The sequence below is a fragment of the Schistocerca americana genome, chromosome 4 (assembly GCF_021461395.2).
Source record: "Schistocerca americana isolate TAMUIC-IGC-003095 chromosome 4, iqSchAmer2.1, whole genome shotgun sequence".
NCBI lineage: Eukaryota > Metazoa > Arthropoda > Insecta > Orthoptera > Acrididae > Schistocerca > Schistocerca americana.
The window spans coordinates 409,042,011-409,063,976 of NC_060122.1; positions in this window are offsets into that span (position 1 = coordinate 409,042,011).

A 21,966-nucleotide genomic window follows, 5' to 3' on the forward strand; every position below is an offset into this window, starting at 1 on the left:
CCTCGGCCAGTCTCCCATTGTGTCCCGTCATCTGACATTAGTGGGGTTGTTTGCAAGAGGCTTGTGTCTTTGTGGTGGAATACTTGGTCATCACTTCAAGGAAACAAGCTCCGGGCAGTAAAACCGTTCCCAACTGCTTGGACAACCTCCTCCCGACCATCTCGGCGAGAAGAGGTCCTACTGACCAGGTTGCGGATTGGGCATTGCCGGTTTAGCCACCGCTACCTGCTCTCCGGTGACCCAGCCCCGCAGTGCCCTTGTGGTCATGCATTAACAGTGCGCCATGTTTTATTGTCGTGTCCCCGTTCTAGTCAATCTCGTGTTGTCCTGTCTCTGCCATCTACTTTACAGGATGTTTTAGCTGATGACGCTCGAGCAGCTGCTCGTGTTCTTCGTTTCATTACTTTGACTGGCTTGTCCAAAGACATCTAACTCCTTCACTTATTTTATCTGCATCTTTGTAAGAATTTTCTGGTGCCCCGCCCCCCCCCCCCCCCCCCTTGAGTTTTACTAGATTCTATGTGCTCTAACAATTGTGACTGGGCGCTAATGACCTCAGTAGTTGAGCGCCCTTAAACACCAAACAAAAAAAAAAAAAAAACAAAAAAAAGTCTGGTTACGTGACATGGATAGTTGAGAATAACTTGCAGCACCAGCTCGGTAGGATGAAGGGAACTTAGGGATTTAACATTATTTTCGGTTTAGTCGTCCCTCGTTCTTCAGCACAGTCGCAGCTGCGTGGATAACTTCAGTTCCTCTTTCAAGCCACACAGTTTCTGTTAATGATGTGTAGGTGGGTTGTGATAAATTTATTAGGGAAGGGAGACGAGGTTTAGTAAATTCCAGTTGCATACCAATGAATTTTATAAACCGTTATTTGATTTGATTCAATTTCGTCTCAATCAGCGTTTGACTGTGCATCAGGTAACTTCATGTTATCCTTTTTTGAATTTCTGTCTGCATTTGAACTTTCGTAGTAAATTCAGAGTTCACACAAATCATACTTTTTATTAATATAGTTAGTAAATCATCTGTCGTGATCAACACCTTTTTTAATGTTGAGTTGTAAATAACCCCAATAAAGTTTCACTGCTAAGGCCGCAATCTTCTAAAGCGTTAATTTAATCCATTGGACACATTTAATCCAGCTCCGACCCTTAAGGATAGATCTGTCTCACAGTTAATTCCGACACAGATTTTTTTTTTTTTTTACTAGAACGGGATTTTGGAGGTCATAAATTACTGGATGAATGTAGTCTGGGTAATTTTTGAACACAATTTAAAGGAGATGCTAATTTCCTACGCATCTATGACGTCATATCTCCTGATCTGTGTGAGGCACAATGATATTATCTTGGCCGGCCGTGGTGGCCGAGCGGTTGTAGGCGCTACAGTCTGGAACCGCACGACCGCTACGGTCGCAGGTTCAAATCCTGCCTCGGGCATGGATGTGTGTGATGTCGTTAGGTTAGTTAGGTTTAAGTAGTTCTAAGTTCTAGGGGACTGATGACCTTAGAAGTTAAGTCCCACAGTGCTCAGAGCCATTTGATATTATCTTGCACATACATTAAGTGGTATAAGTGCATACTGTCTGCAAAAAGTGTTGCGAATACAGCTAGTCGCAAAGAAGTAATTCAACTTCACGTCTGATTTTTATTGTACCAACAGCGAACATCTAGCTAGCGATAAGCTTTTTTCCTTTCGTCATTTTGGGAGAAGGTGCTTTTGAGAAAGTTCGTGAGGGTTTGAAGTTATGAGTGGAGTTCAATATTTCTCAAATACTGGATGAATAAAGGGAAAAAATCTAACTGCGTAACTTGTCGTATTGTGTTAATTTTGTCGCAAGAGTAAACCTGTTAACGAAAAGCATTTTCAGTTTTTAAATTCGGTCAATAAATACACAAAATCAAATTTTTGTTGCCCCTGGGAAACCGTTAGATAGACAACCTGCAAGGGGCACTGGGTTCCGCGATGGTCACTTCGTAATATGGACGAGATGTGTCAACGATGCAGGTGTAGGTACAGGGTGACAATTACTGAACTATATGAGAAAGAAACGTAAATTAGTTGCAAACTGCGGCGTCCACACACTGTGTTCAGCATGTTAACGCTACTACAGATATTCAGATTTAGGTAATGACATGTACGATATGAGTGCCATCATTGGCGACGATATGGCGCAGACGAATAGCGAAAAACTGCATGACCCGCTGAAGCGTCGGAACATCAATGCTGTCGATGACCTCCTCAATGGCTGTTTTCATCTCAACAGTGGTCTTAGGGTAACTGATGAACACCTTATCTTTAATGTAGCCGCACAAAAAGGAGTCGTATGTGTTCAGATCCTGAGAATATAGCGACCTATCGAGGTCCATGCCAGTGGCCTCTGGGTACCTCAGAGCCAGAATGAGGTCCCCAAAGTGCCCCTTCCAGGACATCAAAAACTCTAATGCTTCGATGGAGTCGAGCTCCGTCTTGCATGAACGACATAGTCGAAATCAGGGTCATTTTGGATAATGGGGATTAAATCATATTTCAGAGCCTTGGCGTATCATTCGGTAGTTACCGTGCCATCAAGGAATATTGGCTCAAATGGCTATGAGCACTATGGGACTTAACTTCTGAGGTCATCAGTCGCGTAGAACTTAGAACTACTTAAACCTAACTAACCTAAGGACATGACACACATCCATTCCGGAGGCAGGATTTGAACCTCTGACCGTAGCGGTCCCGCGGTTCCAAACTGTAGCACCTAGAACCGCTCGGCTATCCCGGCCGCCAAGGAATATTGCACCGATTATTCCGTGACTGGACATTGCACACCACATAGTTACCCGTTGGTGGTGAAGAGACTTCCCGATCGCGAAATGCGGTATCTCAATCCTCCGAATATGCCAATTTTGCTTATTGACAAGCATATTCTACATCTACATTTACATTTACATCCATACTCTGAAAGCCACCTGACGGTGTGTGGCGAAGGGTACCTTGAGTACCTCTATCGGTTCTCCCTTCTATTCCAGTCTCGTATTGTTCGTGAAAAGAAGGATTGTCGGTATGCCTCTGTGTGAGCTCTAATCTCTCTGATTTTATCCTCATGGTCTTTACGCGAGGTACACGTAGGAGGGAGTAATATACTGCTTGACTCCTAGGTGAAGGTATGTTCTCGAAACTTCAACAAAAGCCCGTACCGAGGTACTGAGAGTCTCTCCGGCAGAGTCTTCCACTGGAGTTTATCATCTCCGTAACGCTTTCGCGATTACTAAATGATCCTGTAACGAAGCGCGCTGCTCTCCGTTGGATCTTCTCTATCTCTTCTATCAACCCTATCTGGTACGGATCCCACACTGCTGAGCAGTATTCAGTGGGCGAACAAGCGTACTGTAACCTACTTCCTTTGTTTTCTGATTGCCGGCCGAAGTGGCCGCGCAGTTCTGGCGCTGCAGTCTGGAACCGCGAGACCGCTACGGTCGCAGGTTCGAATCCTGCCTCGGGCATGGATGTGTGTGATGTCCATAGGTTAGTTAGGTTTAAGTAGTTCTAAGTTCCAGGGGACTAATGACCTCAGCAGTTGAGTCACATAGTGCTCAGAGCCATTTGAACCATTTTTTTGTTTTCTGATTGCTTTTCCTTAGGATTCTTCCAATGAATCTCAGTCTGGCATCTGCTTTACCGACGATCAACTTTATATGATCATTCCATTTTAAGTCGCTCCTAATGCGTACTCCCAGATAATTTATGGAATTAACTGCTTCCAGTTGCTGACCTGCTATATTGTAGCTAAATGATAAGGGATCTTTCTTTCTATGTATTCGCAGCACATTACACTAGTCTACATTGAGATTCAATTGCCATTCCCTGCAGCATGCGTCAATTCGCTGCAGATCCTCCTGCATTTCAGTACAATTTTCCATTGTTACAACCTCTCTATATACCACAGCATCATCCGCAAAAAGCCTCAGTGGACTTCCGATGTGATCCACAAGGTCATTTACGTGTATTGCGAATAGCAACAGTCCTACGACACTCCCCTGCGGCACACCTGAAATCACTCTTACTGCGGAAGACTTCTGTCCATTGAGAATGACATGCTGCGTTCTGTTATCTAGTGGACTTCGTCGCTAAACCAAACCACACAGCGCAATCTAATTCCAATCATGCCCCGCGGCCAACCGCACAGTTTAAACGACCTAACGCAAGCTATTCAGAATTCACGACAATTTTAGTTCATAGAATTCAATAATTGTGACCTTGTACATCGCAACGCTGCACTGCCCTCCTGGGTCGGCTGACCTCGCGACATGCCATTTCTTTCATTTTACTTGGGGCTGGGATGGAGGTTATCGTGGAAGACTATGTGCGTTTGCTTCCAACAAGTTTGAGTGCACTGCTTCGGTGCATAGCAAAAATGCCGTAACGCCAGACACGCTCGCAGAAGTATGGGGCAAGTTTGATTATCATCTTTACGTATGCAGTGCTTCTGGTGTAGGGTATTTCCAACGTTTCCGAAAATAAAATAAGAAATTTCGTCCTAAGCGTAACTGTGAAGAGTATCATAAGTTTGGCCTTGTCCCTTTGTCGTCAGAGGGTAAGCATGTTAATCTGGATTTGGCAACAGTAGAGGCAGGGGGTCGTCAGATGCTCTTCCTGCCGCTGCCCCACTCTCTCACCCCCCCCCCCCCCCCCCCCACACACACACCACCACCACCACGAACCTTCGAACCTTACCCCTTCCCCACTCGCTCTTGGGACGGAATTTATGTACTCCATTTATACGTCTATTGTGACCCCCGTAAAAGTGTGAGAACGGTTTTGAAATGTTTACGAATCGTGTAACTGACGCGGGACGGGGTACCAGAGCGGTACTTACGTAGACGGATTCGCGAAACTACCTAAAAACCACATCCACATTGTCCTGCACACCAGTCCTCGACATTAATCCGCCCAGTTGATTCACCCCAAGTGTCTACATTCTTTTGTAAAATGTAGTCTTGGGAAACTGTCGAATCTTTCTGAAAAGTCAAGTCTATCGAAATTTCTTGATACACCGACATATCTACTTATAATACAACGTGGGTGAGTGCGAGCTTTTCAGCGCGCAATAATCTCAGCGGATATGCGGATGCATGAGGCAGCGTCGTGGCTTCTCAGTTTTGCTCCCCGTATTAGAAATTCAATTATTTTTTCCATTTTTATTTTACTTTATTTTTTCATCTATCTACACATGTGCGTGAAGGTTACAACAAGAATGTTTTTGAAACTTCCTGGCAGATCAAAACTGTGTGCCGGACCGAGACTCGAACTCGGGACCTTTACCTTTCGCGGGCAAGTGCTCTACCAACTGAGCTACCCAAGCACGACTCACGCCCCGTCCTCACAGCTTTACTTCTGCCAGTATCTCGTCTCCTACCTGCCAAACTTTACAGAAGCTCTCCTGTGAAGTAAAGCTGTGAGGACGGGGCGTGAGTCGTGCTTGGGTAGCTCAGTTGGTAGAGCACTTGCCCGCGAAAGGCAAAGGTCCCGAGTTCGAGTCTCGGTCAGGCACACAGTTTCAATCTGCCAGGAAGTTTCATATCAGCTCACACTCCGCTGCAGAGTGAAAATCTCATTCTGAAGAATGTTTTTTATCCACATAGGGGATACTAGGATGTTATATTAATTTTAATATTGCAACTGATCTTCAAAATAAGTGTCATACGTTTATTATGTATATGTGTGTATGGTAGTTATATAGACATGAGTAGATAAAGGAAAAGAAATAAAAATAGTAACTGGGTTACAAACATGGGGCGCAAAAGTGTCCACCCGCGACGCCGAGCACGACGTCACCACTTCAGCCGAACTATTTACTCGCTAAAAGACACAAAAGCACCTCGAAAACTTTGACGCCGTTTTCTCAGAAACGGTTGAATATCTACGGATAAAAGGAGACACACGTTCGCTTATTTTGATCCCTTTTCCAGTGAGCGAAATTTCTGGGAACTGTGGATATGGCACTTGCAGTGTTCTCCTCGTGAGAGATGAATGCTACAAGCTCTTGTCATCATCCCGCTTCATCTACTTGCCTTACTTGCCGGCAACTCTAATACATCGTTCCTCGAATGTTCGCTGTCAGATATGAGCCAAAAGGAAAAAAATTACCTTTGGAACACTCCAAAAATGGTTCAAATGGCTCTGAGCACTATGGGACTTAACATCTATGGTCATCAGTCCCCTAGAACTTAGAACTACTTAAACCTAACTAACCTAAGGACATCACACAACACCCAGCCATCACGAGGCAGAGAAAATCCCTTACTCCGCCGGGAATCGAACCCGGGAACCCGGGCGTGGGAAGCGAGAACGCTGCCAAACGACCACGAGATGCGGGCGGAACACTCCATCCAGGTAGCCGCTCTCTAAATACTTCGTAGAGTTGGAATATTCCAAATAATAATAATTACTAAACACGCATTTCTGGAAGTGAACTGCGATGTCTTAGCGTTGAGTTTTTTTAACGCCCGTCTTAGTGCGCAAGAGTACAATGTAACTGCCGTGCTTCGTGTGCCAGTACCGGCTTCAGTTCATTGTCAGCACTTGCAATCAGAATAATTCACAATACACTCCCTGCTGTAGTTTGTCAATATCAACTCTGAATTTACTCTCCGTCAACAGTGTGTGCTGCACAAAGGTACTTCAGGGAAAGTTAACAGTATGGGGCAGTGTAAACTGATGACGAAAGGCACACATTATTAATGAGAGTGTTGAAGCATTGGTAACAACAACCAAATCTATGTTTACTACTATTTGCACCATCTAGTTTATACTTACCGTAGTTTACATTTAATAAGAAGTGTTACCGAGATAGTAGACAACTTCTGTTGCACCGCTAGTGGTATCGGCAACATAGCTATCTTTATTTCTGTTTTTACTTGTCAGAGAGCTACTCAGATTTTTCAGCTCTGACCTTTAGCTATAGTTAGTGACTTCAGTAACCTCAACTCTACAACCACTGCATTCGTCTAGGGTTCTTATTTCTTATTTATTCTCCGTTGCCAGTTTAACCATTTGCGGTTGTCCTTGCGCTTCTTCATTCCACGCATAGTCTGTATAATCATTTCTTTTTACTTTCAGTAGATTCAAAAGGTCAAAATATTCAGTTTTGTTCATTTATAAGCGTGCTTTTTTCATATATTTATTATATGCCCTTCGAATATACTTTCTGCAACATTTCTAAATCTAAGGAAATCTTACAGTATAGCAGTATAATTCGTCCGCAACTGTTTAATTTTCAAAACTTTTATGCTTCTTATCAGGCTTCAGCTCTTGTAACACAACAAATTTTCCATTTTGCGCAGTTTTCATTTCAGATGAAGCGTTACCTTCCTGGTCTTGTAGGTAAATCTTACTTTCTGCTTAATACTACTTTGTTTTGACCAAGCCAAATGTCACCCACTAATCTTAATGTCATTATCTGCGGATACAAGTAAACACCTTTTCTGACTGTCTGCTTATTGGTGGTGGTGGTGGTGGTGGTGGTGGTGGTGGTTAGTGTTTAACGTCCCGTCGACAACGAGGTCATTAGAGACGGAGCGCAAGCTCGGGTTAGGGAAGGATTGGGAAGGAAATCGGCCGTGCCCTTCCAAAGGAACCATCCCGGCATTTGCCTGAAACGATTTAGGGAAATCACGGAAAACCTAAATCAGGAGGGCCGGAGACGGGACTGAACCGTCGTCCTCCCGAATGCGAGTCCAGTGTGCTAACCACTGCGCCACCCCGCTCGGTGGTGCTTATTAGCAACTCTATCTTTTAAGGAGAGGCCAATGGTAGCTCCCCGGCGTACTTTACTTAACCAACAGAAATATGTTAGCGTTTTTGACCTCTCGCTGTGAATATTCGTACTTCAATAACAACGGGAAAAGTGTTATTTACGAATCGTCACAGTGCTTCAAAAGCAACAGTTTGTCATCTGCCCAAGCATTACTCAATAAAACTCATCAGTCAAAGAAATGACTGCTACTCTATTGTTGTCACGATGTTAGCTGTGCGATTTCAATTCAACTCCAATCATCGTGTGCCAAGTATGTTTCGCGTGTTCTCTGGAATCTTGAAAGGACATCAGAACTTATCATAAATTCCAGAGCGTGAATTTCTTACTCCTCCAAAGTGATGGAACTGCCTCACGACACGTCGAATATCGAAGCGTGCTTGGCAGTACAAGACAATCTTGACAGTTCTTTCTGCTGCATGTGAGAGTCTCGACGGGAAACATTGGACATGTATCGACGTCTGTTGCTTGCGAACTGAGTAAAGCTTTTTCTGCGAATTTCCTGCTGCTTTATACTGCAGTTAAGGGGACTTACCAAAGTGATATTTGCCGGTTCGCCATAATCTCGTTCATGCCGTCAACTATTTGCTATTAAACTGTCAAAATGCAAATACAGCGGAACGTGCATTTATCCACTCTATGAAGGAATATGTAGTCCTGCAATCCGAGCTAAACTACGTATGAGTTATCTGACAATCGCTTGAAAAGAAACGCGGGTTTAGGCATTCGCTAGAAGGAACACAAAGCTACTAGTCTCCCATTCATACACTGGCAAGTAATTATCATCAAAATGCTATAGACACCTTTTGTTGAATTGCATTACAGTCATCAGTACTACGTATGGTTGTGCTTCTAATCCAAAGTAAATAAGGCTAATCTTGCAGTGTTTCGTTTGAAAAGAAAATCTGATCATGTGTTCCGTCTTTAATGGTTTCACATCCGATGGAACTGTAAACCCAAATTCCCATACCTTCTTTTTTATGGTCATCTCAGCGTCAACACGATGTGGAAGGTATCAAGAAAAATTCCCCTTCCTCCATCATCGCTGAAATCATACACCAACTTCAATTACTTCCTAGACCTGAATCAGAGATGAACCAGGAGTGTAAATGAAACAGCAGGAAAAGAGCGTAGGTCTTTTCTGTCGCAGGCCAGGGTGGCCGAGCGGTTCTAGGCGCTTCAGTCTGGAACCGCGTGGCCGCTACGGTCGCAGGTTCGAATCCTGCCTCGGCATGGTTGTGTGTGATGTCCTTAGGTTAGTTAGGTTTAAGTAGTTCTAGGTTCTAGGGGACTGATGACCTCAGATGTTAAGTCCCATAGTGCTCAGAGCCATTTGAATCATTTCTTTTCTGTCTGTCGCTGTGTATTTCAGAATTACCAGTTTTGGCAATGTCGCCCTTCTTCAGATCTGTTCAGCAAGAAAATACATTACAATTATGTTGTAATCCTATATTTACACAGCTTAAAACTGTTGTAATCTAAAAATTGTACAGAAGTTGTAAAACACAATTAGTAGTAGTTACGGTGCGATCTCTCCTAATGAAACTATCAGTTTACTGTCATATACTAAAACTATATCTGCATGTTGTCACTCGATATTAAAATTTTTAGAAGGAATTTTACTCGAGCAAAACCCTGCAGCTTTAAGAGTTACCTCCATCCGTAATAACGGATTTAAAATAAATACTGGAATACATCACATAAAAAACAATCCAAGGTATTATACACAAAGTATTAATGAGAATATCTTAGCTTACAAGAACATTTTTCCATAGGAAAAAAAAAGTTTGAGGAACTTTTAAAATTATGTCTTCTCCTCTCCCTAGATTAAGCACCTCCCTCTACGACTTTGGAAACTAAGATATGTCCATCAGTGTTTTATGTATAAGTTCATCCAGTACTGAATTTTAAATGCGTTGGTACGCACAGTGGGCGCCCTTTAACACTGCAGTCGTTTGCACCAGTCAAATTCCTTTTAAAAAATTTAATAGAAAGTGACAGCATGAAAGTATTGTTTTAGTATATGATAGTGGACCGATAGATCCATTAGGACAGGTTACTCTGTTCAAATGGCTCTGAGTACTATGGGACTTAACAGCTATGGTCATCAGTCCCCTAGAACTTAGAACTACTTAAACCTAACTAACCTAAGGACGTCACACAACAGCCAGTCATCACGAGGCAGAGAAAATCCCTGACCCCGCCGGGAATTGAACCCGGGAACACGGGCGTGGGAAGCAAGCAGGTTACTCTGTAACCACGACACACGGCATATTAAACAACTTTCGTGTTGTGATTAAATTACAAAAGTTTTTAAAGATTACAACTGTCATTAATTATCTAACAGATGTGTAGACGGGTGACATTGCCCGTAAACTGAAATTTGAATTTGTAGTATCTAGAAAAGTCTATAGACGATACAAGTGCGGGATCTGGCGATTGTCCTCTATGCCACACCGATGAAGTAGACGGGTTCTACTTCTAGAAGATATCTCCAGAGTCTGTGAAAACTTCTTCTGTTCAAGCTACGGAAAACTTGTCGGAAAAGTTAATATTCGCAGCTAAGTGCGCCTGCAGCACTTCAGTCATTTTATCCAAGTCTCGCCCTCCGCATTCTGATGCAGAAGAACTGTGTAAAAAGTTCTCGACGATAAACTCTCAACTAGGGCGACTCCTTTCCCGTTATTAATGCATTTTCGTGGGGCAGTTAATGAGCCACGGACGGAACGACTCTAACCAAGTCTCGCACAACTCGTCAAATTTGCAGGACGGGCATGCAACATGTAGACGCGAAATGCCCACTTACTACGAGTTTATTAAATATTGTAAGAAAAATAATATTTTCTGGAAGCTACCCGATATTACGTAGGCTAGAAGATCGATTAGATACCGGATATGAGCAGTGGACATTCTCAACGGCTGTAATCTTGGGTATTGCGTCAAGAGGAATTAGAAATCGCGAATTACTCTCAAACGCAAGTTCATCATTACGGAAAAACCGCAAATTATGAAGTTGTGAATTTGGACAGCCACCTTGCTTATCGACACAACGAACTAAAATGTAATTAGGCAGTCCCAGTTACAATACATTAAAGTTACTATGTAACGTGTTAAGTAATATACCAGGTGAATTAAAAGGTTGCACAGAAATTGAATGAGCTAATACAGGAGCCGAAAGATCTGGTGTAGAAACGTCCAAAGTAATCCTGAGCCAGTGGAACAACAAGGACAAACAAGCGCAACCTCTTAGAGATTTTCCTTTTCTATCAAGTTTACGACTTTTCAGCTTCTTACTCTCCGCGTAAAAACCTTTGTTACTCTGAGAGATAACCTATTAATATTTCTGTACTTCAGAGCTGCTTTAAGGTATTTAGATACAAATTACCAGGAACTATTTTATTGCCATTTTCATCTAAACGGCCTGTATTCAAGGTTTTTCTTCCCTAACTCTGGTTTTAAATGGCGCACGGGGCACGCTAGAGCTGTGCAATAGTTACGAAATTTGTGTGGAATTCATTCTGTTAAACATATACTATCTTTGACGTAGTAAAAATACACAATTCTAGGCAATAAAATATTGCTATGCTCTTCCATGTTATAATAAGCTACATTAACTTCTAGATACTGATCTTTTCTTGTAGAGAACCATAGTCTACAATTTCCTCCGCAGTGTATGTCTCTGTGGTGGGCGTCTATATATATCTCTCTCTTTTCTTTTTAATCAACATTCCTCTGGTTTGTTACGGCCCGCACGAATTCCTCTACTGTGACAGCCTATTCATTTCATAGTAGCACTTGCAACCTACGTCCTCAATTTTTTAATTTTTATGGACGTCATCTGACTGCAGCCGAATGCATATTTCGTGGTGTGTATGGCATGATTCCATCTGGAATAAATCCAATCTCTGCCTTCCTCTACAATTTTTACCCTCTACAGCTCCCTCTAATATCATGGATGTTATTCCGTGATGTCTTTACAGACATCCTAACTCCCGTCCCTCCTCCTTGACAATATTTTCCATATATTTCTTTCCTCGCGGGTTCTGCGGAGAACCCTTCTCATTCCTTACCTTATCAGTCCGCCTAATTTTCAACATTCTTCTACAGCACCACATCTAAAATCTTTCGATTATCTTCTTTTCCTGTTTTCCCACAGTCCATGTTTCACTACTATGCTGTGCTCCAAACGTACATTCTTAGAAACTTCTTCCCCAAATTTAGGTCTATGTTTGATACTAGTAGACTTCTCTTGGCCAGGAAGACCTTTCTCCAAGGATAGTCTCGTTTTTGCGTCCACCTTTCTCCATCTGTCATGGGTTATTTTGCTGCCTAGCTAGCAGAATCAGTTAACTTCGTCTACTTCGTGATCACCAAACCTGGTGCTAGTTTCCAGCAGTTCTCACCTGCTACTTCTCATTACTTTCATCTTTCTTCGATTTACTCTCAATCCACATTCTGCACTCATTACACTGTTCATCCCGTTCAGCACATCCTGCAATTCTTCTTCACTTTCACTGAGGATAAAAGTGTCATCAGCGAATCTTAACACTTATATCCTTTCACCTTAAATTTTAATTCCACCCTTGAATCTTTCTATTATTTCCGTCATCGTTACTTCGATGTAAAGACTAAACAGTAGGGACGAAAGACTACACCGCTGTATTGCACCATTTTTAACCCGAGCAATTCGTTCTTAGTCTTCCAGTCTTACTGTTCCCCCTTGGCTCTTGCAAATACTGTATATTACCGTGTTTTACTTATAGCTTCACCAATTTATCCCAGTATTTCGAACATATTGTAACATCTGACAATGTCGAACGCATTTTCCAGGTCGACTAACATTATCAGGTTGTCTTGATTTCTCTTTAGCCCTTGTTAATTATCAACCGCAGCATCAGAACTGCCTCTCTGGTGTCTTTACCGCTCCTAAAACCAAACTGATCGTCATCTAACAGCTCCTCCATTTCCTTTTCCACTCCTGTAAATGTTATTCTTGTCATCAACTTTGATGCACGAGTTGTTAAGCTGGTTGTGTGGTAATTCTCGCACTTGTCAGTTCTTGCAGTCTCCGCAATTGTGTGAATGATTTTTTTTTTCGAAAGTCAATTGGTATATCGCCATACACACCTACTTGAATAATTGTTTTGTTGCCTCTTGCCCCTATGATTTTCGAAATTCTGATGGAATGTCGTCCAGCCCTTCTGCCATTGGCGATCTTAAATCCTCCAAATATTTTTTAAATTCTAATTCTAATCCTGGATCCCCTATCTCCTCTATAACGGCTCCTGTTTTTTCCTACCTTCCCGGTCTCTCCATTGTATTATCAATCGCTTTACCATTGCACTCTTAATGGTGCCGCCCTTGCTTTTATTTTCACGAAGGTTGTCTTTACTTTCCTATACACTGAGACTGTCCTTCCGATAATAATTTATTTTTCGCTTTCTTCAGCTTTTTCGTGAACCCATCTCTCCTTAGCTCTCCTGCACTTCTTATTTATTTCATTCCTAAGCGAACTTATATTTATGTATTGCTGTATCTCTTCGAACATTTTTCTACTTTCTTCTTCCATCGATCAACTTAAGTATATCCTCTGTTACCCGTTGTTTCTTCGCAGTTGCCTGTTTTGTACCCATGTTTTTCTTTCCAAGTTGTGTGATTGCCCTTTATGGCGAGCAGTTTCCTAGTCGGACAGGTTGCTGATCTTCCTGTAACTAAAAACACAATCTTCAAACATTACGGTGCTACAGAAGAATTCAATTGACGCTCTACAGAACATCTTCCCTGATCATCTCACCTCCTATAACGAGGACATTTGATGGTTTCCAGGATACCTTGACTTTCAGCGTGTCATTTCTTCCTTTCGTGTCATTTGAAATCTCAGATCTCCCGGTGTGATCCACCACAAAACATCCAGGAACTGAAGGATGAAATTCGGTAGAAAGTCAATAGAGTTCCGGTGCCAGTCCTAAAAGATGTGGTCTAGCTTACATGGAAGATTAGAAATGTGTGTGGAGGAAAATGGTGGCCATGTACTTGATGTAATTTTCAAGTGATGGGCACTTTAAATTACAGGCATTGTAAATTTGTGTTGTATTTCTTTTTTTGTAGCTGTGAATAAATTTTTATAGCAGGTGGAGGTTTCGAAATCGCCCGTTTCATTGCCGTACCTGTTAGTTAAGCACGAAATGATGAATTTTGGTTCGTGTATTCGTATACGAACTTTCTGATTTGTAAAGTGAAATTACCGATATCCGCCGGTGTCTAGGATTTGAGAATGCGTCTCAAGCTCGATTACATGACAACCTTGAACGTAAGATTCAAAAATGTGTGTGAAATCTTATGGGACATAGCTGCTAAGGTCATCAGTCCCTAATCTTACACACTACTTAACCAAAATTATCCTAAAGGACAATCACACACACATGACCAAGGGAGGACTCGAACCCCCGCCGGGACCAGGGACCAGCCGCACAGTCCATGACTGCAGCCCCTAGATCGCTCAGATAATCCCGCGCGGTGAACGTAAGGTTATACCTCTCAGGGAATAGATTGTGATAGATAGATATTCAGCGATCACAGGCCCTGCAGACCACTCGCTGCTTCCACAAACTGCCTCCATTCCTTCCTGTTTTGTGCCCAGTTCCTCCAGGTGTCTTCAATTCCCAGGGCTGCTAGGTCCTTCGCCAAGTCGTCCATTCAGCGCTGTCTTGGTCGTCCACTGGGGCGTTTGGTGTTTGGTTTCCCCGCTAGTACCATCTTCGTCTGTCTTCCATCTGGCATACGGGCGACATGGCCTACCCATTGTATTCTTTTGCTCTTTATCTTCTGTAGGATAGTTCGTTGTCGCATCAGAAGGTAGATTTCCTCTTTTCTCCTCCTCCTCCATTTTCCGTTTGCTAAAACTGCTCCCCATATCTTCCTCATTACTCTTCTTTCAAATGTTAATAGTTTTCCCCTTTCCCGCTTAGTCATGCTCCATGTTTCAGAACCGTACAGTACTGCTGGGCATATCACTGTGTTGTAGATTTTCATCTTAGTGTCCACTGAGATCGATTTAGAACCAAGCGTCTCTCTGAGGGAATGCATGCATTTCGTTCCCACCGCTATTCTTTCCTTGATGTCCATTTTTATGTTGTTGTCCGTGGTAAACCAAGATCCCAAGTGTTTGAACCGGTCTACTCTCTTGAACCTCTTGCCATCTATTTCAAGAAATTCTACCTGCTCTTGTATTCTTCCTTATTGCATGAACGCTGTCTTGTCTCGATTCACTTTGAGCCCTACCTTCTGTGCATTATTGTCCATTTTCTGGTACATTTATTTCAACTCGTGCTTTGATTCACTTAATAGTACTATGTCATCTGCATATGCGAGACAACTGAAGTTACCGTCCATCTCTACTCCAGCCCACTCCTGTTGCCTACACTCTTTTATTGCTTTCGCTAAGGTGATATTGAACAGAGCACATGAGACAGCATCCCCTTGTCTGAGGCCTGTCTCAGTCTCGAATGTGTTTCTGATGTGGCTCCTCGGAAACGTACTGCTGCCTTGACAGCACTTTTAAATTCGATTAATTACTATATGAAATACTGAAAATGAGATTTTTGCTGTTCGAGAAGCCGTTGAAAGGTCTCTGTTGGTCCTTTCATGTTAATTTCTTGAAATTGTTGTCATTTACGGCATACATTCCACTTCTAAATTTACTGTGGTGTTTCTGACTATCTGGGAGGAGACTAAGCAGTGGAACGTGTTACTTTTACATGTAAACGAGAACGATCTGTCTCACTACTACACTTTAAAACACAGTTTACATGTAATGCATGTCACAGAATCTCATACATAACGTACATCCGCTTTCTTTTATATACTGTATATGATAAGATACTGTCATCCCCCTTCCCTTCTGTGTGAAAGGATAAATGAGCAAATGTATTTCTAGTTGCGTGCTTGATGGTAGCAGTCAAGCTTTTCTACTAGAGAACAGTAGGACCAACGTCGGAACAGGTAGCTACATTTTCTAAAAGCAAAGAGGTTTCTGTTCGTAGTATGGTCCTGTCCGTCCCTTGTCATGTTGGTATAGGAAGCTGCCTCTCTGGTCACTTCAGATTGTATCTGTGAAGCACCCTGGGTAGGGACCCACGGCAGTGGGTCCGCGGCGAGCGTCTGAAGTAGTAAGATCTCCGGCTAAGCGCGCCTCTGCTAAGTCCGTAGGACAATGGATTTCTTAAGTTCAGCCTAATTGTAAATTTAATCACCTATATTTTATGTTTAGAAGTTCAGAATATCTTCCAGTCGTTGCTTTGTCACTACTTTGTGAGTAAAGTGGAACCACGTGTGGATGATTTGTAACTCTAACTAAGATCATCAATCTTAAATGCGAATGTGCGTGAGATTATAACGTCTCGTCTTGACAATATTTTTCAATATAGCAACTTTTCTTTATGTTCAACCCACGTGGGGTGTACTTTGCGAGACCAGCACCATGTGCTTAGACAAATGTTAGAGCCATCAGATTAATAGTAAGACGATAGTAACCAGTTCGAGGTTTTTCTTTTGTAAATTGCGTTTCGATGTAATTTATTTTAACTATCAAAATTATTGTGGAGTTACACTCTTTGTGTAAACCAAGTTGACCACGTGAAGCATGTGGTGTAATCACCAAAGTAGCCCTCAGCTATTCTTTTCGGGAAGATTTCACAGAGAGTTAGTATGTATTTAGTATACCGGTGTGTGGTAATTTCATGACGGACAGGATTGCACTACAAACGTAACTTCTTTGGGTGAAAATTGAATCGGTTGGTTGTGGTTAATTTCCTCTTGCATATGTTTTAACGTTCTTTGTGTGTTATTTTATGAATGCAGTGTTGTATGCAGTCTCCCAATCTTGGCTCCATATTTGATGTGTTTCGTAAGATTAGAAACTCACATTTTCACAATCCTAAATAAGGCACCAGTTTAGTTATGAATAAAGTTTAATATGCTGAAATTTTTACGCAATAATGATCAATGTTAAAATTAATGTCCAAATATAAACTGATTTATTTCTTTTTATTGAAATTCTCTTTATATATATATATATATATATATATATATATATATATATATATATATATATATAATCAGCGGTTGTCGTAAGATGACTATTAAAAGATTATAATTAATGTTAGTCTGGTTGCGAATTTGGTAAGGTAGACTGGATACCTAGTGAAACAGTTGCTCAGTAATGCAAGGTTAACTTCCCCAGATAGCTCACAGCTTTTAACCCGCTTTTATTGTTTTGAATATCAGCACCGATTTCAGAATGCATCAATATTACACCGTTAGTTAGGCAACTTGCAACTACTGAGTTGGTGGCACGAAACTAGTGAGACGTTTAGTAATGTATGTAGTAGACGGGCTTTTGGACACCAATGCAGGCAGAGGTACGTACATCCTTCTGTTTGCGCAGTACCTGTACCGATAGGCCGACACGTCGTAAGCTTCGCCTAGCGCAAGCGCGTAAATCGGGCCGTAACACGGCAATTTAGGACGAAACGGGATTGGCGAGCGGCGGCGGTAGTCAGATCACGAGTTCCGGTGACCACGGGCGCGTTTAGCTGCGGCGGGCAAAGCCCAGGGGCTATTCGCTGGGGCGCGATAGTAATCCGCCGCGAGCCGCCGCAGGGGATTCGGCTGGCGCCAAGTTGCAGCCAAACGGGCAGAACAGAGCGGAGCAGTGGCGAGGAGAGGTGAAACGAAGCAGCAGAAGCAGCAGCAGCAGCAGCGGGCGGCTACGTGGAGCGGCTGCGACTGCGCGTCCGAGGCGGCGGCGGCGGCACTGCCAGCGGCGACGCAAATATTGCCGCTGCAACGGCTTCCGTATTTCTTCTTCAGCGTTATGAAAATTTACTGCGGCCGCACGGCGAGACTTCTCGCGCCGAGAACACGGCACCTCGACCCGGCGCGGCGGTCACAGCGTCACGCGACGCGGCAGTCACGCGCCACAGAGCGGCCTGCGACTTGTCGCGGCACACCCGCCCGCTAGCCTTCGCGTCTTCTCGCAGGGTGGCAAAAAAGGCATAAAGACTAGAGGCAAGCACAAGCCGGAATTGTACCTTTCCGCTTGCTAACATCACAGGCCGTATTTCGGGGCGCCGGAGTGCTCGGAAATCTTGCCGTTCGCAACAAATAAAAGAACATTTTTTGAATGTGAACCTGGCTGCGCTTTAGCAAAGTGGTTCAAATGGCTCTAAGCACTATGGGACTTAGCATTTGAGGTCATCAGTCCCCTAGACTTAGAACTACTTAGACCTAACTAACCTATGGACATCCCTGTCCGAGGCAGGATTCGGACCTGCGACAGTATCAGCAGCGCGGTTCCGGATTGCAGCGCCTAGAACCGCTCGGCTACGACGGCCGGCTGCGCTTTAGCAACTGTGTATGCAAGAGCTGCAATGGACTGGGAATAACAGCCATCCAGTTGCAGAATACAGGTCTGTTAGACCTTGACCATGGTTGCGACCACGTAGATAATATTGTGGGGAAGGAGAAACAAAGACTGCGCTTTGTTGGCAGAACACTTAGAAGATGCGAAAAAACACACTTGTCCGTCCTCTGCTGGAATATGGCTGTGCGGTATGGGATCATAGCCGCGCGGGATTAGCCGAGCGGTCTCAGGCGCTGCAGTCATGGACTGTGCTGCTGGCCCCGGCGGAGGTTCGAGTCCTCCCTCGGGCATGGGTCTGTGTGTTTGTCCTTACGATAATTTAGGTTAAGTAGTGGCTAAGCTTAGGGACTGATGACCTTAGCAGTTAAGTCCGATAAGATTTAACACACATTTGAACTTTTTTTAGTGATATCCTTACCAGGTAGGATTGGTGAAGAACGTCGAAAAAGTGCAAAGAACGGCAGTTCGTTTCGTGTTATCGCGCAATAGGCGTGAGAGTGTCACTGATATGATACGCGAGTTGGGGTAGTAGTCACTGAAACAGAAAGGCGGTTTTCTTTGCAGCGAGATCTATTTACGAAATTTCAATCAGCAACTTTCCCTCTCGAATGCGTAAATATTTTGTTGACACCCACCTACGTAGGGAGAAATTCTCATCATAATACAATAAGAGAAATCAGAGCTCGAACGAAAAGGTGTTCCTTTTCCCCACGCGCCATTCGAGAGTGGATTGGTAGAGAAGTAGTATGAAAATGGTTCGATGAACCCTCTGCCAGGCATTTAAGTGTAAATTGCAGAGTAATCGTGTAGATGCAGATGTCGACAGTTTTAGCACTGTCCTCTTCAGAAGCTATTGCACCCAGAGTCACATTATCTACATCCAATGTGTGAGTCGTTGACTTTGTCTGATAATGTGCGTGTTCAGAATTCTGGAAAAGTCCCCCAGGCCGTGGGTAAGCCATGTCTCCGCAGTATCCTTTCTTCCAGGAGTGCTAGTTCTGCAAGGTTCGCAGGAGAGCTTCTGTGAAGTTTGGCCGGCCGCGGTGGCCGAGCGGTTCTAGGCACTACTGTTTGGAACCGCGCGACCTTTACGGTCGCAGGTTCGAATCCTGCCTCGGGCATGGATGTGTGTGCTGTCATTAGTTAGGTTTAAGTAGTTCTAAGTTCTAGGGGACTGATGACCTCAGATGTTAAATCCCATAGTGCTCAGAGCCATTTGAACCGTTTTCTTTTTTGTGATGTTTTGGAAAGTATGAGACGTGGTACTGGCGGAAGTAAAGCTGTGAGGACGGGGCGTGAGTCGTGCTTGAGTAGCTCAGATGGTAGAGCACTTGCCTGCGAAAGGCAAAGGTCCCGAGTCTCGGTCCGGCACACAGTTTTAATCTGCCAGGAAGTTTCATTGCACGTGTTAATCACCATTTAAAATATAAAAGTAGTAGCTCTCTAGTACGGAGCTTAGTCTTGATATTTTTAAAGTATCACACATTTAATATTGTATTAAACAACATGTAGTGTGCCACTTGCCAGATATGTGCATATGAACAACATTAAATGGAAAACATGGCATCGAATCCTACAGAGCGCAAGTGTGCAAAGTATAGAACTACCGAAGCGCGGCGATTCAGTCGGCGCATGCCAGTAGTTAGATACTGTAGGATTCGATGCCATGTTCTTCATTTTATGCTAATGTATACACACAAATCTGTCAAGTGGCTCACTACACACTGTAGGATCCAATGTCAAACGTGCGATATTTTTAAAATTTTAAGAAAAAGCTCTATAGTATGAAGCTACTACCTTCCAATCATGTATTATAATGATGATTAAGTAGATGAAACGTAAATGTACTAGACAGTCGACGACTCGTACATTGGATATGGGTAATGTGATTCTAGATAGAATAGTTTCTGAAGAGGACAATGTTAAAACTGTAGAAATCGTGGTCAAGGTCTAACAAAAATGTATTTGGCAACTTTTCGGCTATTATTCCTAGTCAATTGAAAAATACATTTCTGATCCGTGACTGTTACGACGTGAGCTGCTCCAATGCTTCCTCAAGCATTTTTGTGGGCTTAACCGGTGTGAGAAAGTATGCATGACCGTGTGTAACGTTCCTCTCGTATCCACTACTTTTATTCTACTTCTACGAGGACTCTTCGGAAAGTAACATCCGATCGGCAGCGAAATGGAATGAGCCTTCGCGAAGATGTGTTGGGCACTGTCTCGTGTATGCCCGTCGATCGTCTCACGTCGCTGTTTTAAGTTCTGAGTACACAGTGATCACGCAAAGATACCTATATAACACTGCCTCCCGCCAAGTATGAGGGCGTGTCTAGAGATTTCGCGTGACGTTATGCAGCCAACATAACATAGCTGTTAGTTATGCGTTTTCTTCTCCATGACAATTCTCAGCCGCACTTTTCGGGGGTAATGAAGATACTCCTGCAGCGTTTTCGATGGGAAGTATCTGATCACTCACAACACAGATCGTAACTGTAATTGGCTCCCTGTGAATTTCACCTCTGCTCACATGAACCGCTGGCTACGAAGAAAACATTTTGGCATCCACAACGAGCTGTAGACCAGTGTACAGACTTGGCAAAAAGCACAGGCGGCTGCCTTCTATGACGAGGGCTTTGGAAACTTATTATAACGCTACGACAAATGTCTCAGTCGGAGCAGTGACTATGTAGAGAAATAGCTGAAAGTTCTGGGGAACTGTAGCAAATTAAACTTTTTCATTTTTCACAGTTGTTACCATTCCATGGCCGATCGGACCTTACTAGCCGAGTAGTCCTCGCACATCTACATACAAACTCTGCAAGCCACACCGCATGGTGCTTGGTGGAGGGTACCTTTTACCATTGCTGGTCTGTCCTGTTCCATTCGCTAATGGAGCGAGGGAAAAACGACTGTCAATATGAGATGCATTCAAGTTATAACACCCTCGATTTTTTTTTCTAAGGACTCGAAACAGAAACTTGAGGAGGTTTGTTTTAAAATACTCGTGCTCTCGTTAAGAATGTGTGACAGAGATGGCAGCGCTGTAGAGCATACAGAACTCTAGCAACAGCGGCGAGAGTCGTAATTGTGTTTGGTAATTAATTACCTTACAAGAACAACAGGTGATCAATTTTTAATGTCTTTCGCGATATGCCCATCATGCCATCTCAACAGTGGAATGTCAGCTATGACGATACGAACGCAGAACACTCAGTCTCCAAGTGGAGAAAATGTCCGACCAGGCTGGGAATCGAACCCGGGCCTCTTCAGTTAGCATTCCGCCAAATTTGCCGCGTACCTACAGATGCCGGCCGCGTATCATTCGTTTTCCCCATTTCCGTCGTGTGACACCTGTTGAAGTTCATCGCCAGTTGACTGCGACAAGTGCAGATGGTACCTTCGATGAGCCTAATGTGCGTCCGTGGGTGCAAGACTTCAAAGAAGACAGTCGTGCATTAGCTGGTCTGATGACGTAATCTGGCGAGTGGAGAAAGTATTCTGGACCATTTCCAAATGAATGTGGAACACATAACCAGCAAAATTACCATTTCCGTGGTATTTGTGCTGACAGTCTTGTATGAAGCCCGGAACACACCAAAAGTGTCTTCCAGGGGGGTGGAATGCTGACGGGTGACCACAAGGCAGCGGGAGTGGCATATTGCCAGCCAATGTTGACGCGTCATGAATGGGACTTTTTTTTCATCTATTATGACAACGGATGAGCTGAGGATGT